This window comes from Symphalangus syndactylus, chromosome 15, assembly GCF_028878055.3.
Source record: "Symphalangus syndactylus isolate Jambi chromosome 15, NHGRI_mSymSyn1-v2.1_pri, whole genome shotgun sequence".
Taxonomy (NCBI): domain Eukaryota; kingdom Metazoa; phylum Chordata; class Mammalia; order Primates; family Hylobatidae; genus Symphalangus; species Symphalangus syndactylus.
Window position 1 is genome coordinate 12865363 of NC_072437.2, and position 15390 is coordinate 12880752.

General features: G+C 39.6%; 1 protein-coding gene across 2 annotated transcripts in view; it reads left to right on the forward strand.

The window, feature by feature from the left end:
* The window catches only part of NALF1 (NALCN channel auxiliary factor 1), a 713496-nt gene that overhangs the window by 501859 nt on the left and 196247 nt on the right, over positions 1–15390 (forward strand). The gene's annotated exons all lie outside the window — the stretch shown is intronic.

Below are 15390 nucleotides of genomic sequence, written 5' to 3' on the forward strand. Positions count from 1 at the left end.
TGAGATTCTCTCCATTTTTGTCTAAAACATAAAGTAGCTAAATGTTGATCCTTTGTTTCACTAGGATATGTGTGGGTTACAGCCTTATCATTAGTAAATGGACTCTTTTTTAGGTTGTTGAAACACTTGATGAATTTATAGCTCAATTCATTGCAGATCAGACCTAAGGTACTTTGGAAATACTGGACATAATTCGTGGACTCTGTTGCATTACAGTCTTCAGCAACTCCCTGGGGAGAGATGGTGGCAGATTACATTTGCAGAGAGTCTTCTGGCCATTTTCCTAGGTGGCCTGTGGCGTAATTTTAATTGAGAGCAGTTACTCATTGAGTTTATTCAGCATTTGTTGAGAGCCAACTATGTACCAGAACTTGCTCCAAGGATGGGAGTCCAGGGGGAAGCAACATCGGCAAGTTTGCTGCCCATGAATACATGCTAATTGCCTAAAAAACAATTGAAGAATGTGAAGGAGGAAAAGTGTAAGTTCTTCTTAATCCCACGTACCTATCTATCGCTTCACAACAAATTGCCCCAAAACTTAGTACCTTAAAACAACAGTTTAACTAGATGATTCTGGTCAGGGACCTGATTAGGGCAAGATGTTGGACTGCAGTCACTTGAAGGGTTGATTGGAGCTGTGGGGTTGGATGGCAGGAAAGGGCGCTCAAAGTTCTGATGTTGTTGGCAGGAGGCCTTATTTGCTTCCCATCTGGGCCTCTCCAAGGGCTGCTTGATTGCCCAAATGATGAGGTCTGGCTTCCAAATGAGCAATTCAGAGAGAGCAAGAATAAAGCCACAAAATTCTTCATGATCTAGCCTCAGAGTCTCAAAACACCGTTCTGTAGTATCCCATTGGTGGCCCCATTCATCATTCTGTGTGTGTGCGTGCGTGTAGCGGGTTGCTTTATAAGAACATGACTATTGGGAGGGGGCATCAGGTCACTTTGGAGGCTGGCTTTCACATTTCTTTCCTTGTTTCCCGATACTACTCCCTACCCAAGTTGGGTAAATTCTCTCTGAATCCTCTCTAGAACATGCTTTTCTTTTTACTGTGATGGTTTATCAGAATGAGAGGATGATATCCTGTGTTGATACTTTCTTCAAACTTAGAGTTACTTTTTTGTTCTATTGGCTCTTTTCTTTATAGCATTCTCATATTATTAGAAATTAAACTGATAATTCAAAATCAAAGCTTAAATCAATTTCCTTATATACCTATTATTCCATTTTTTTAATTGATGATGGAAAATATACAATGTATTATTACATAGAGCAGCAGTTAATCGTAACTGAAATTGAGCAAAGCACAAAAATGAGACATTTCCTAATTATTTACATGATAGATATTTTCTGGAATGATTTTGCTTGTTTAATATACATTTTTTATAAAAATATTTCTGTAGAATGTGACCAAGTATTTTCCAGAGTCTCTTTGAGAACATGAAAAAATATTAAAATAGCTTTCAATTTGTCTTCATTAGTGTTCAAATAGAAAATGTCAAATGAAGCTTTCATATGTTTATTGAATATGATTAGGCAGGAAAGAATTATTGATTTTGAAACCACGTACTTGAAAGCTAAACACGTAATACATATGCACATACACACATGGTATCACAACCCAAGACATTTATTTGCTTTTACTTATTTTTATTCTTTGGATAATAGTTGCTAAAATTTTAAATGTGTTATACTTATCCTATTCAAATTAATGCAACTGAATTTATGTAATACTTCTTTTTCTGTAAAACTAGAGAAAATATAATTGAGCAATTTATACAGTTAGAAGCTATATTAAGGTTAATTTTTTAAACCAGTGGAGGATACTCTCTTCGTCTGTTTTGTGCTGCTCGAAGAGAATAGCACAGACTGGGTAATTTATAATGAGCAGAAATTTATTTGACTTACAGCTCTGGAGGCTAGGAAGTCCATGACTGAGAAATCCACACCTGGTGAGGGCTTTCTGGCTGCATCTTAACATGGTGGAAAGCATAAAATGGGAGAGAGGGTGAGAGAGCTCAAGAGGGGCCCAAACTCACCTTCATAACAAACCCACTTCCATGATAATGACACTAATCCATTCATGAGGGCTCTGCCCTCATGACCTAAACACTTGCCATTACACCCCACCTCCCAAAACTGTTGCTCTGGAGATTATAATCATCGTGGTATTGCTAGTGAAACTAGGGCACAGCCTCAGCCTCTAGGTCCAAAAGATAGGAGTAAGTCTTAGCGTCTCATTCAGAATTTCTGTGAGCAATACCATGGTGATTGTAAAATGTGTCTTTTCAAGGGAAAGCTGCTTAATATCAATAATAAGTTATTTTATACAGCTTAGCTTGCAATATAAAATCTGAAACATTAAGAAATAAATTATATTTTAGAATTTGATAGAGTATCTACTTATTGATCTCCTATTGGATGGCAAGCTAACTCAATAAAAAGGGTCCACTGAGGTCATGTGCTGAATGAGAGCAGATAAATTCTTCTCTGAAAATAGTTCCCTGCCCCTGATGGTGAATGTTTTAGACAGAATTTCCTCACATACCTTAGGGGGATGATGTAAGCAAGCTGTGGTGGGGAGAATGATGTGTTTGTGGGATGGTGACTGGTCCAGGTTGACTACAGCACAGAAGTACTTGCACAGGAAAGCAGACAGAGAAAACGACACTGATGGATGTTACAATATGCATCCTTTATAATTATAAAATAACATGGAAAACATGCTAATGAAGGAATCATTGGAAAATTCAGAAAAGTGAATATTTTAATAAATCAGTAATTTTCATTAAAAAGAAAACATCCCAAATGTTTTTATTTTTGCTTTGGCAATAGGAAAAACTATCTTCCATTTTAACGGATATTAAGTATGTTAAAACTGTTGATCACCATACGCAGTCTCATAATTTTTTCAATGAATGTAACTTGCTCTAAAGAAGGTAGATTCTTTTGATGGATAATCTTGACCTTCTTCCATGCTCAGCCAGATTTATTCAGTCTTTATACATTGAAACCATGTGCTTTTTGTGTGGTGAGTCAGACTAAATCTCATGGTCCCAAAAAACGAAAACAAAAAGAAAAGGAAAGAAAAGAAAAAGAAAGAGGTGATAGTGTTGCCCTCTGGTGGCTATTTCAGAGACCAGGTTGATGCTTAGAAAGGCGTGAGTGCTGAGTATCCTTTGCAATCAGATGGAGTAGCCCTGGAAATGTGTAGAGCCCTTTTTATTCAGTCTGTTTAGGAATGCAGCTGGACCCGTTGGCTGTGGCCCCTTTCGGGCTCCACCTTGCATCTGCTGTAGGAGGGACAGAGCAAGACAAAGTGATTCCAGGGATTGGGATCGGAATCCCAGCTCTCACTGAAATGTTAAGTCGGTGAGACACTAAAACATTGGAAGCTGAGTCAGTTCGTTTACTCTGATCCATTCCAAGTTAGGTCTTCCACATTTCTTGAGTCTACTCTCCTTCTCCAGGTCTCAACATCTGGTATTCAGAATCTTCAATCTCCAGAGAATTTTGAGCTGGTTATCAAGAGAACTGGGTGCTAGTCTCACATGTACTTTTCGTTTGTGTTCTTTAAAATATGACGTTCCTGTTAGGTCTATTCTTCCTTAATGAAGAATGAAAGGAAGAGAGAACAGAGACCCAACATTTAGTGAGGTGCTAGTAAGAACCTTGTTCTCTGTTAGATGCTCTGTATACCTTATATGATGCATAATTACTCGTGTCATGATTATGTAACTCACATAATTATATGAACTAATCCCAAAGGGATCAGAGCCTGTATTGTTATCAACCCCAGTTTACAGATAGAGAAAGAAAGGTTCAGAGAGATTAAATGACTTCATTAAGTTAACAGATGCTGGCCGGGCGCGGTGGCTCACGCTTGTAATCCCAGCACTTTGGGAGGCCGAGGCGGGCAGATCACGAGGTCAGGAGATCGAGACCACGGTGAAACCCCGTCTCTACTAAAAATACAAAAAAATTAGCCGGGCGTGGTGGCGGGCGCCTGTAGTCCCAGCTACTCGGAGAGGCTGAGGCAGGAGAATGGCGTGAACCCAGGAGGCGGAGCTTGCAGTGAGCCGAGATTGTGCCACTGCACTCCAGCCTGGGCGACAGAGCGAGACTCCGTCTCAAAAAAAAAAAAAAAAAGTTAACAGATGCTAGCAGTGGAAAATTTAGGGTCCGATTCAGTTGTATTTGCTATCCTAGTAATTGGTATTACTAGGAAAAAGAGAGTTAGATTAATAGTTACATGTATTTGAGAAATGCTGAGCTAATGAGTGTTTAAAGATTTTCTTAAGAGTTTCTTGGTACCTTTGATATCTAAACCTTCATGATGATACATTATTGCAACTTTTCAAGCAGTTTGATAACAGATTGGTATTCTGTAGAACACATTTTTAAAGCATTGATCTATCACCAAATGTTGTTTTCTGTTATCTTATCTAATTGAAGATCTTCATTGATTTACTCCATCTCTAAGAGCTATTGTTTGAAATCAAGTTTGTATGACTACCTTTTATGATGCTATACTATTTATTTCGTTGTTGAAATCTCATTAAATATTTATTCTCTGCTATATTTCAAATGCCTAGAGGGCAGAACTTAATTTGAAAATGAGTATAGTGCCTTTCAATGAATAGGCATACTGTGAATAATTGTGGACTATGAGAGTAAAATGATGTGGTTATATGCAAATTATAATTTGTATTTCTCTGTGCCTGCAATATTCATGGCTGGCATGTCGTTTGTCCCATAGAAGTTTTAATTGTTGCAATAGAGGCATGGCATATCTTACCCTGAAGGGTATCTAAAATAAAAATCACAGACATCACAGTATTGTCAGAAGGACTGGATCCAAAAGAGATTTTAATGTTTTTTGAATTCCATGTACATTGTTTAAACATGAGTATTGGAAGAAATTGTGTGAGTCTGAAAGATGAAAGAAACAGAGACTTCAGTTCATCTCGTAATGCTTTTTTTTTCCTTCAACACCTTTCCTGTTCTGTGGCTGTGCAGGCAATGAGGAGACCTCTCTGCGTCTTGCTGCGCTCCAAGGCAGGAGTTCACAAAACAGTGCCCTATTCAGCTCAAAGAATAAACACACAGAATCATGGCCTCTTTGGGGTGAGAGAGATCTGAGCAGCCTTCTTACTCTCTTATTGTCAATGTGTGTACGATTCTGGGACGGGGAGGTCTGGAAAAGCTTGATTAATTTTTTTTTTCAAAAGATGCATGTAGACATTTCTGAAACTGTAATAAAATGTTAACACATCAGTTATGACTTTTCCCTTGACTGATGATGCAAGTTTAACTTTTGCCATTTCTACCTGAATAAAGAAGAGCTGATTTTGGAAGGTTAATTACTAATCTTTTTGATCTCGACTTCTCAAGGTCTGTACAACCACCAGCATATAAGTTAGATGCTAAGACCTACGTAAAATAGCAACCCTCAATGATAACTACTAATTGGCTAATTTTAAAAAATACATCTTTGTCGAAAGAGTCACTTTGTTGTGGTTGGTTGACTTTATCATGACAAAAGGTTTAAGGAGACTCTTATTAAAAAGTTTAGTCTAATGAAGTACCACCTTTGCTGTTTTATATTTGGGGTTCTCACTGTGATGGTATCTTGAAACTATTTATTTATTTATTTATTTAATTTTTATTTTTTAGACAGGGTCTCACTCTCTTACCCAGGCTGAAGTGCTGTGTTGCAGTCACAGTCACTGCAGCGTCCGCTTCCTGGGCTCAGGCGATCCTTCTACCTCTGTCTCCCGAGTAGCTGGGACTACAGGCGTGCACCATCATGCCTGGCTAATTGTTCAATTTTTTGTAGAGACAGGGTTTCCCTGTGTTGTCCGAATTGGTCTCAAACTCTTGTGCTCAAGCGATTCTCTCTCCTTGGCTTTCCAAAGTGCTGGGATTATAAGCATGATCCACTGTGCCTGGCCAATATCTCAAAACTCTTATTTCAGAACTTTCTCCTAGGTTCACAGTTGAAATTCTGACCCCGATAATAGGACTGAAATGTGTATCTCTGAATTCCAAGTTTACTATTGATATGGTTTGGCTGTGTCCCCACCCAAATCTCATCTTGAATTGTAGTTCCCATAATCCTCACTCACGTGTTGTGGGAGGGATGCGGTGGAAGGTAATTAAACATGGGAGCAGTTACCTCTATGATGTCCTCTTGAGAATGAGCAAGTTCTCAGGAGATCTGATCATTTTTTAAGGGGCTTCCCCCACCACTTCACTCTGCACTTCTCATTGCCGCCGCCATGTGAAGAAGTTCGTGTTTGCATCCCCTTTCGCCGTGATTGTAAGTTTCCTTAGGCCTCCCCGGCCATGCTGAACTGTTAGTCAGTGAAACCTCTTTTTATAAAATGAATTATCCAGTCTCAGGTATGTTTTTATTAGCAGCACGAGAACGGACTAATACAACTGTTTTGCTTTCCAGTATACCCTCTGACTCTTTTATTTAAAGAAGCAGCTCAGCATGGGGTGGTGGGAGGATGTAAGTCATTTAATGGATGATAAATTAAAAATTTTAAAACTAGTAAGTTACTTTTGGATCTCTCTGCAGACGAGTTTAAGCCTCATTAACTGAAGGCTATGTTGATTTCAGTTCACTGTGACCACCCAGGACAGATTTTGGCTCTGGAGTGGTCCAGGGTCTACTGATTTAGGCTTTGTAAGTTTTGAGATTCTTCAGTTTTAGAACACAGGGTGATAGAACTTTGCAAGAGCCTGTTTGTACTCTCCAAGCAAACTCCAGAAACTTGAGTATCTTTCCAAGTGAAGAAAGCAGCCTGTTTTGGGGCGAGAAGGATGTATGCCTCACAGCTAGTGCTAATTCATCCATTGCATGTGCCATTCACCGGATAGGAAGCCCTCCAATTCCTTCCACACAAGTGTTTGCAGGAAAGCTAACTCCCCCCAAACTGCAATTTGGAATGCAGAAAATGAAAGTACAGGTATTTTTTTTCCTCAAACCAAGTTCACAGATTTGCACTTTCTGTGCCTCAGGTTAATAGGCATTTAGCTTTCCCAAAGTAACATTTGCATGATTCAGAAGAATGGCATTCTAGCTACAAGCTTTCCGTGACGAGTTTTTCTCCTGCAGGGCAATCTGTGTTAATTTGAATTCATAAGAAATAAAAGTTCATCGTAGCTCTTATATTTTCTATTTCTCCCTTGGATTAGGAAATGAACGAATTAGACATTTACAACAAAGCCCCAATTACTATCATCTTACATTTGCCTCAGGGCCATCTTTGGAAAGACACTGAAGTTAAGAATGTGAAGGAAACTTACCAACTATCATTATATTATATGATTTCAAGAATAAATTATTTTCATAATATCACTGTCCAAAGGGATTCTTCTATTTCTGTTCTTAAAAACTGTATAACATTTGGATAGTAATAAAGCCCTTTTTGATAGAATCTTAGGAATAATTGCTTATAAATCCAAGCAGAGACCCATATTTATGCCAAAGTAATAACATCATTTATTCTGTGATCATGTTGGCTCTGTTTAGGTGGTAGGTTTTACATCTTTATTATTTCATTAATTTATTAAACTTCTATTAAGTATATACTAGGTTTCAGGAGAACAAAGAATGTACAGATTATTTTGATTTTAGTGACTTTTATGTATACACAGATGTATACATAATGAAAAATATATAAATACTGGAAAGATATACACCAGTTAAATGTGTCCTGTTTTTACCACTTGACATAGGCAATTCTATTTTTTCATTTATGCTTATTTAAATCACCTAAATTTCCTTGTAATAAGAAAAGATATTGAGATTTTTTTATAGTGCACATACTAAAAACTATTATACTTCATATATTGAAACTAAGTATAGAGATGGATCATGAGCTTCTGTGGGAGGGGAACCACAATCAGATGAGGACATGTGTGATGCCTACTGGAGTTCATCTGATACATACTCTGATAGAGTAGTACATAAGGGGCTATGGAAATTCAGAAGAAAAGTGCTCTACTTTCTTGGGAGAAAGGGACATGGAGGCAATAATTGGGAATTTTTGACACACAATGAGCAGAAGCTTGCAAGTTAAGCAGGAAAGGAACTGCATTTCATGTAAAGGGAATAGAATGTGCAAATGCACAAAACTGACAACCTGACCTATTTGATAATGGTAGTTAATAGGTAGAATATGATGTACTGAGGGGGTGGGCATTGTAGGAGGTGAAGTTAAAATGTACACGGAGATCCATACCATAAAGGGAACAGAGGCATGAATAGTGGCCCCCAAAAGATATGTCCACATGCCAATTCCAAGAACCTGTTAATGTTGCCTATTTGGAAAAGGGGTCTTTGGAGATGTGATGAAGTTAAGGATTTTGACGTGAGTAGATTATTCTGGATGGTCAGGGTGGGCCCTAAATGTAATCACAAATGTCCTTATAAGAGACACCGATGGAAGAGAAGACACAGAGAGGAGGGCCTTGTGAAGACTGGCAGAAATTACAGTGAAGTGGCTGCAAGCCGAGGAATGCCAAGAAGTGCCTGCAACCACCGGACACCAGAAGAGACAAAGAGTGGAATTGCCCCCAAGGTCTCTGGAGCAAGCATGGCCCTGCTGATGGTACTTTGAGCTTTTTACCTCCAGAGCTGTAAGAAAATTAGCCAGGCGTGGTGGTGCACATCTGTAATCCCAGCTACTCAGGAGGCTGAGGCAGGAGGTTTTAGTGAGCCGAGATTGGGCCATTGCACTCCAGCCTGGGCGACAGAGTGAGACTCCATCTCAAAAAAAAAAGTATTTATGTTGTCTATCTTTGCAAGTTTGTGCTAATTACAGCAGACCAGAAAACTAATACAAAGGGCATTATATGCCACATAGTGGAGAGCTTTCTACGGACTTCAGTTTAGAGTCATGCTACCGTATTGGTGTTATAACTTTTAGTATGGGGCAATAACCGTTTGTTTCCTAGATGCAAAGACTCATGAATTTTTCTAAGAATTATAATGAGGTATAAAGAGCCAAATTATGACTCTTTATGAATGTACCTAAAAATAAGTACACAGAACCACATATTTTATATACATAGGATTAAAATGCTCAAATTATTCACATGAAAGTATTCCCATCATCCACCTTTTATTATCATAAAAAACCACAGTGCTCAGTATGTTTGCACTGAAATCAAAGATAGCATCTTCATAAAGATGTCCCTTTTGCAAGAAGAATGCTTTACATAAACGCATGTTTCTTTTTAGTACAGTAAACTAGTCTGCCTGAGTTCCCTAGACCCCATCCTGATTTGAGCAATTTTTAGCCTGTCTGAATGTTTGCCTAGTAGATGGTCAACGAATAATGATCTTTACCCCCTTTGCCTCTGAAGATAGCCATGATGTCTAAATGAAATGTTGTATTATTTTGCACAAGGGGCGTCTGTACGCTCCTGCCCATGTAGCCTTTTAAGCAAGTGTCAGGGAAATCTGCTGGGCAGCCTGCTTAGAGGCCCACGAGGCTCCCGGTGAAGCCATAGGCCTTGCGTGTGCCCTGCTTCCATGTGGAGAAACAGGCCACTTCTGTAATTAATTCCTCTCCAAGTTCTCTCTCAGCCGGGAGAGATGGGAATCAAATGGGAAACTCATGATTGATTCATACATCCAAGCAGGAAATGAGGACAAGACTTTGTCCTCCAGCTCTTCAGCTGGAAACAAGAAATCAGGAGAATGCCCACATTCAGGTCAGTCTGATTGAGGCCCCAGAACCTGCACGTACTCAGTAATTGCCCGTTGGTGGTGCCCAGGCCTAGGTTGTATGAGAGTGATCAGTGGCTCTCTCTAAAAGGTTTGCTTTACAACCCAGTCTTTTATCATGATAATTAATGTTTGAATTGTGTTTTATGAGGGTGATGAAGAGTGTGGTAAGAAGAGTTATCCCTCAGTTTTTATTTTTTTTTAATTAATTTTCCAAGTGTAAGCACATACAGCTTACCTGCATTGTTTCTTTCCTTGCCTTACTTTTCGCTTTTCTGCTTTTGCTCTTTTGTTTTCGTCCTTGAGCAAGGGACTAGTTGTTCCCAATATTCCTTTTTCTCTTTTCCCTCTAAAATAACCCCTGGAGTTCAGCTGTACCCAGAGGCATTCAGAGTGAAGGCTTCATTTCCCACATAGGAAAGTTCTGGCCGATGGCATATGACTAGGCTTTGTAGGATACCCAGTTCGTATCTTGAAAGTATGTACGTGTTTCTGCTATTCCTTCCCCTTCGTGAGCATGAACGTGAACAACTGCCTTGGAAAATAATGTGGCAACTGTATACTGAGGGCAACAGATCAACACTAATAGAGAAAGTGGAGGTCCCTGACAATATGGGATGTCGGACCAACCCTAAACTGCTTACGACTAAATGAGAACTATTGAAACTTCTATATTGCTTAGCCACTGTCATTTTGGATTTTCTGTAAACCACAGTTTAATTTCTTTTCCAAAGCAAAAATCAGTTGGCAGAGTTGAAAGTGTGGTCCAAATTAGTCATATTGATAAACAGTGTGTCATGGAAGGAACAAAATAAATGGAAAATGATGGCTATCATAAGAATCTCTTGCCTCCAAAATTGGGCTGAGCCCCTTTTGTTGGTAAATGCATCATGAATTTACTCATCCACATAGGCAGTCCTTTTTTTGATTGCAGTTTTACAACAGGCTTTGCACTGGAGAATTTCATAGACAGCAGAGGCTGAAAAGGGGAAGCAAAATGTAGAATAAAGCCAAAGTGATTATAATGCCCTCTTCAAGGTTAGATGTTTAAAATCATTCTTCATCACAAGGATAGATGAATCTCAATGCATAACCTATTTTTTTGTATTAAGATTATGGCACAGTACAGTTTCTGTATATTTAAATCTAGATTTCACAGAAACCGTCAGTCCCAGAGAAACACTTCATGAGTAAGGGTGCTACAATCTCTCTCACTGGCATTGAGTCTCTGCATACGCCAAGAATGACTTTATTGTTTCTATCAAAGTAAATCCTGATTTATCATCGCCTACATGAGTCTTGGTTTGCATTAGGATGATTTCTATGTTAGTGGCATAACTTATTTTGTTGCTTTTAGCACACAGGGAAATTCTAAACAGAGCCCACAAGAGGCTTTGTCATCTCACTGTTGCCTGCTAATTGAACTTCCAATTTCATCGGATTCTAACCTAAAACAGCAAGGTGCTTGACATGTAGGCGAGCAGTCTGTGGGAGCTAGTAATGCTGCCTAGTGAACGGGAGTAGGCAAAATATATTTTAGTGCAGTTTGAGGGTTTTTGCTAAGCTGATAATGTTGTAGCTCAGAGGATCTACTTAATTAGTGATATTTCTAAAAGAGGATCTCTCTACTTTGATGTAAACAGTCCATTCACTGCCTGACTCACCCCAGGAATGGAATGAGATTACAGGGATACTACTTATTAGTCAAAATGTCTCTGCAAGAGGTCAACCATTCCCCAGTAACCATTCCCTGGAACTGTTGAAATGTAAGTTTCGATAAGGACCATCAAAACAACAAAAGACCACAAATATGATATCCGTGCACGTGTTGTTCTTTTCTGCTTCTGCACATTTTTCCATGTTTCTTTGGGTTGGAAAGTTTAGAGAGAAAGCCCGAAAGTGAAGGAAGGACACTGAACTGAGAGATGTGTATTTGTAGTAAGAAGTTTTTCGGCAGGGCTGTCAGAGGAAAAGTGTACTGGAGAGAGCTCAGGACTGAACTTTGGAGAAAAATTCAGGGTCCTCTCCAAATTAATTAAGCAGGAGACCACCATTCACGTTTTCCTTAATACCTGATAAATTATTACTAGGTTGTAAAGCAGCATTTCTGTAGTTGTGGCTTTTTCTGTGCCTTTTCAAACGTCGCCTGACCACCTTCACGATAAAATTATGTTCATCATCATACACGTTGGTAAGCGTTTTCAAGGGATCTTGCTATTAGTAATTGCTTGAGGCAAAGATGAGGAAGAAGGAGGAGGAGAGGGAGGAAGAGGAGGAAGAGGACGAATAAAAGGAAGAGGAAGAGGGAGAGGGAGAGAGAGAAGGAGGAGGGGGAGTGGGACGGGGAGAGGGAGGAGGAGGAGGGGGATGGGGAAGAAGGAGGGGGAGAGGGAGAGAGAAAAGGAGGAGGGGGAGTGGGGGGGCGGGGGAGAAGGAGAGGAGAAGAAAGAAGGAAGAAAAAGAAGTTGTTCACAGAATCAGATATTGGTGAAATGTGCCTTTTTTCCCCCTCAATGTCAAAATCACCTTATCCTATCAGGTTGTCAGGCTCTTACAAGCTTGGGGCAGATGCTAGTGTCTGACCCCCTTTCTGTATTACAGTGAAGATTCTTTAAGGTGAAGTCGAAGGGAAATTTTGACTCCTTTACTTAAAACCACATTTTACTGTTCAATCAGTTATTTCTTTGTTCTATAACATATGGTGTATTGGGTCTGTACTCTATGGCAGTCACTGCACTGGGTGCTGAGAACACAGCAGCCTGGCTTTTCTGTTCTCAAGGAGCATAAAAGCAGACCCCACTCCTCCATGTCTGGATGGCCTTGAACACCAAAGTGAAGACCGGGCAGTTGACAGGAAATGTGTTTCAGCAATGCTGACAATGTCACTACCAGTCTTTTCACTCCTTTAATATGTTACATATGTGGACGGGCTCAGCCTGGATGTACACTCCCTGCCTTGCATTTCACATCCACACAGCTATGGCACTGCATCCTCCCTGCTTTTATAATCATCTAAAAAATTAAGTAATTTTCCTCTTGTTCAAGATCAATAACGAATGCTCATATATAGAATGATTAGATCAAAATTAGATCCCTTTATCAAAATTGTTTTGAATGCCTGAATGGACATGCTATGCAAATGTTTTAAGCATTGTAAGCTCTATCAACTGTTTAGTAAAAAGAAGATACTTTACAACAGTACTGAGCAGCTTTTGTTTCTCAGTAAAAAGAAAAACATTCCAAATATGATCTTATGAATGGTACTAAAAACATAAGCACTTTTCTAGCTTCTTATTACGTATAGACTGACTAGAATGTTCAGAAAATGCAATGAGCAAAACCAGGCTATTTCATTTTTATTTATGCCTATTCCTACTCTTACTCAAGTACACGTTCTCAGTAAAAGAAGCTACCTATCAATCACTCAGAACCCAAAGTTACCTCTTACCATTTCTTGAGAAGGTTAGAAAACACGACATGAACTGGATTTTACTGCAACTTCCCTTTGAAACAAAATAGAATGTTTTATGCTTTTATTTATCAAGACCATTGAGGAAATTCTGATCCAAGAAGTCTTTAGGGCAAATGTTGAAGCCGGTTCTTCAATAGACAAATATTTTTCTTATTTATTGTGGATCTTAAACATAAGCCAGCCGAAAATAAAATCATATACTCATCTTTCAAAAAATTAACTAATAGGCTGGGCGCGGTGGCTCATGCCTGTAATCCCAGCACTTTGGGAGGCCGAGGCGGGAGGATCACGAGGTCAGGAGATCGAGACCATGAAGAAACACCGTCTCTACTAAAAATACAAAAAAAAAAATTAGCTGGGTGCAGTGGCGGGCGCCTGTAGTCCCAGCTACTCGGGAGGCTGAGGCGGGAGAATGGCGTGAACCCGGGAGGCGGAGCTTGCAGTGAGCCGAGATTGCGCCACTGCACTCCAGCCTGGGCGACAGAGCGAGACTCCGTCTCAAAAAAAAAAAAAAAAATTAACTAATAATAAATTAATTTACTGCTTTGATTTAAACAGTCTATTCACTGTTTCATCACCCAGGCTGGACTGCAGTGTTGTGTTCACAGTTCACTTCAGCCTCAACCTCCTGGGTTCAAGCAGTCCTCCCACTTCAGCCTCTGGAGTAGCTGGGACTACAGGCGTGTGCCACCATGCCCCAATAATCTTTTTACTTTTATTTTTGTAGAAACGTGGTCTCACTGTGTTGTCCGGGCTGATCTCAAACTCCTAGGCTTGAGTGATCCTTCCACCTCAGCCTCCCAAAGCACTTTGATTATAGGAATGAGCCATGACACCCAGCCAAAACCATGTATTACTATGAACAAATCAGATAAACCAAGTTTACCAACCTCATCCGGAATCAACACAGTGTTCTGAATAAGGTTATATGCAATTCTTTTTGAACATTTGGAAAATGCTAAGTTTAGTGCCTGTTGGAAATCCTAAGATTTTTAGAGGGATATCTGACAGTTTCAATAGAAATGAACAAATGAAATAAAAATTCTTGACTTAAGGATTTTGAAACATGCACAGTATTGAACGACTTAATTATTCTAGTAGAATTTCAGGCATTGTTTATGTGTTCTATTGTTTCCTGGTTAAGATCTCTTTTTTTCACTTTATGATCCCAATTATTATATGGTAAGCTTTTGAGTCTTGGGGACATCATAGTTCTATGAAGAGGGATATAAGATAGAGTTTCTACGTTTATCATGAGCCTAAAGGTGTTTATAGATAACCCAATCCCTCCACTTACTGTAGACATGCCAGAAGCTCACATTCATCATGGTGGCTCCATGTGTGTGCCCACTCAGACGGTACAAACTCACCTATGGGAAAGTTGTAAAAGGACACACGGTGTTTGCTGGATCATAGGAGCTCCACATCCCTCCAGACACTTGTTTGTGGTAGAATTGTGTCCCCCCAGCAAAATATGTTGAGGTCCTAACTCCCAGAATCTGTTAATGTGACCTTATTTGGAAATAAGGCCTTCACAGATGATCGAGTTAAGATGAGGTCATTAGGGTGGGCTCTAATCCAGTGTGACTGGTGTCTGATATAAAGAGAGGAAAATGCTCCATGAAGAGGACACACAGGAGAATGACAAGTGACAACAGTGGCAGAAATTGGAGTCATGCAGCTGCAAGTCAAGAGATGCCACCATTGCCTGATACCTCCAAAGTCAGGAAGAGGCAAGCGAAGATGCTACTCTATAGGTTTCAGAGGAAGCATGGTCCTGACAGCACCTTGATTTCAGACTGTTAGCCTCCAGCACTGTTGGACAATACATTTCTCTTGTTTTCAGCTACTCAGTTGATCATAGTTTGTTACAGCAGACCCTAGAAAATGAATACAACTATTCCTTCCTGTTTACATGAATATCATAATCAAAGCTGTCACCTGACCCCATTTTTCCCTACCATCAGGTAACCTTGTCATTTGGAGAATCAGTCAAGGCAGAGTAGATTATTCTCAAGTAACAACCAGCTCCCAAATTTCAGTAGCTTAAGAAAATAAGAATTGAATTCCCCCATCTCTACCTGTGCAGTGCAGGCTGGCAGTGCGACTTCTGTTTACTAGTATCTCGGGAACCCAGTTTATGATGGTGCCATCTCAGAACATCTCAAAACAA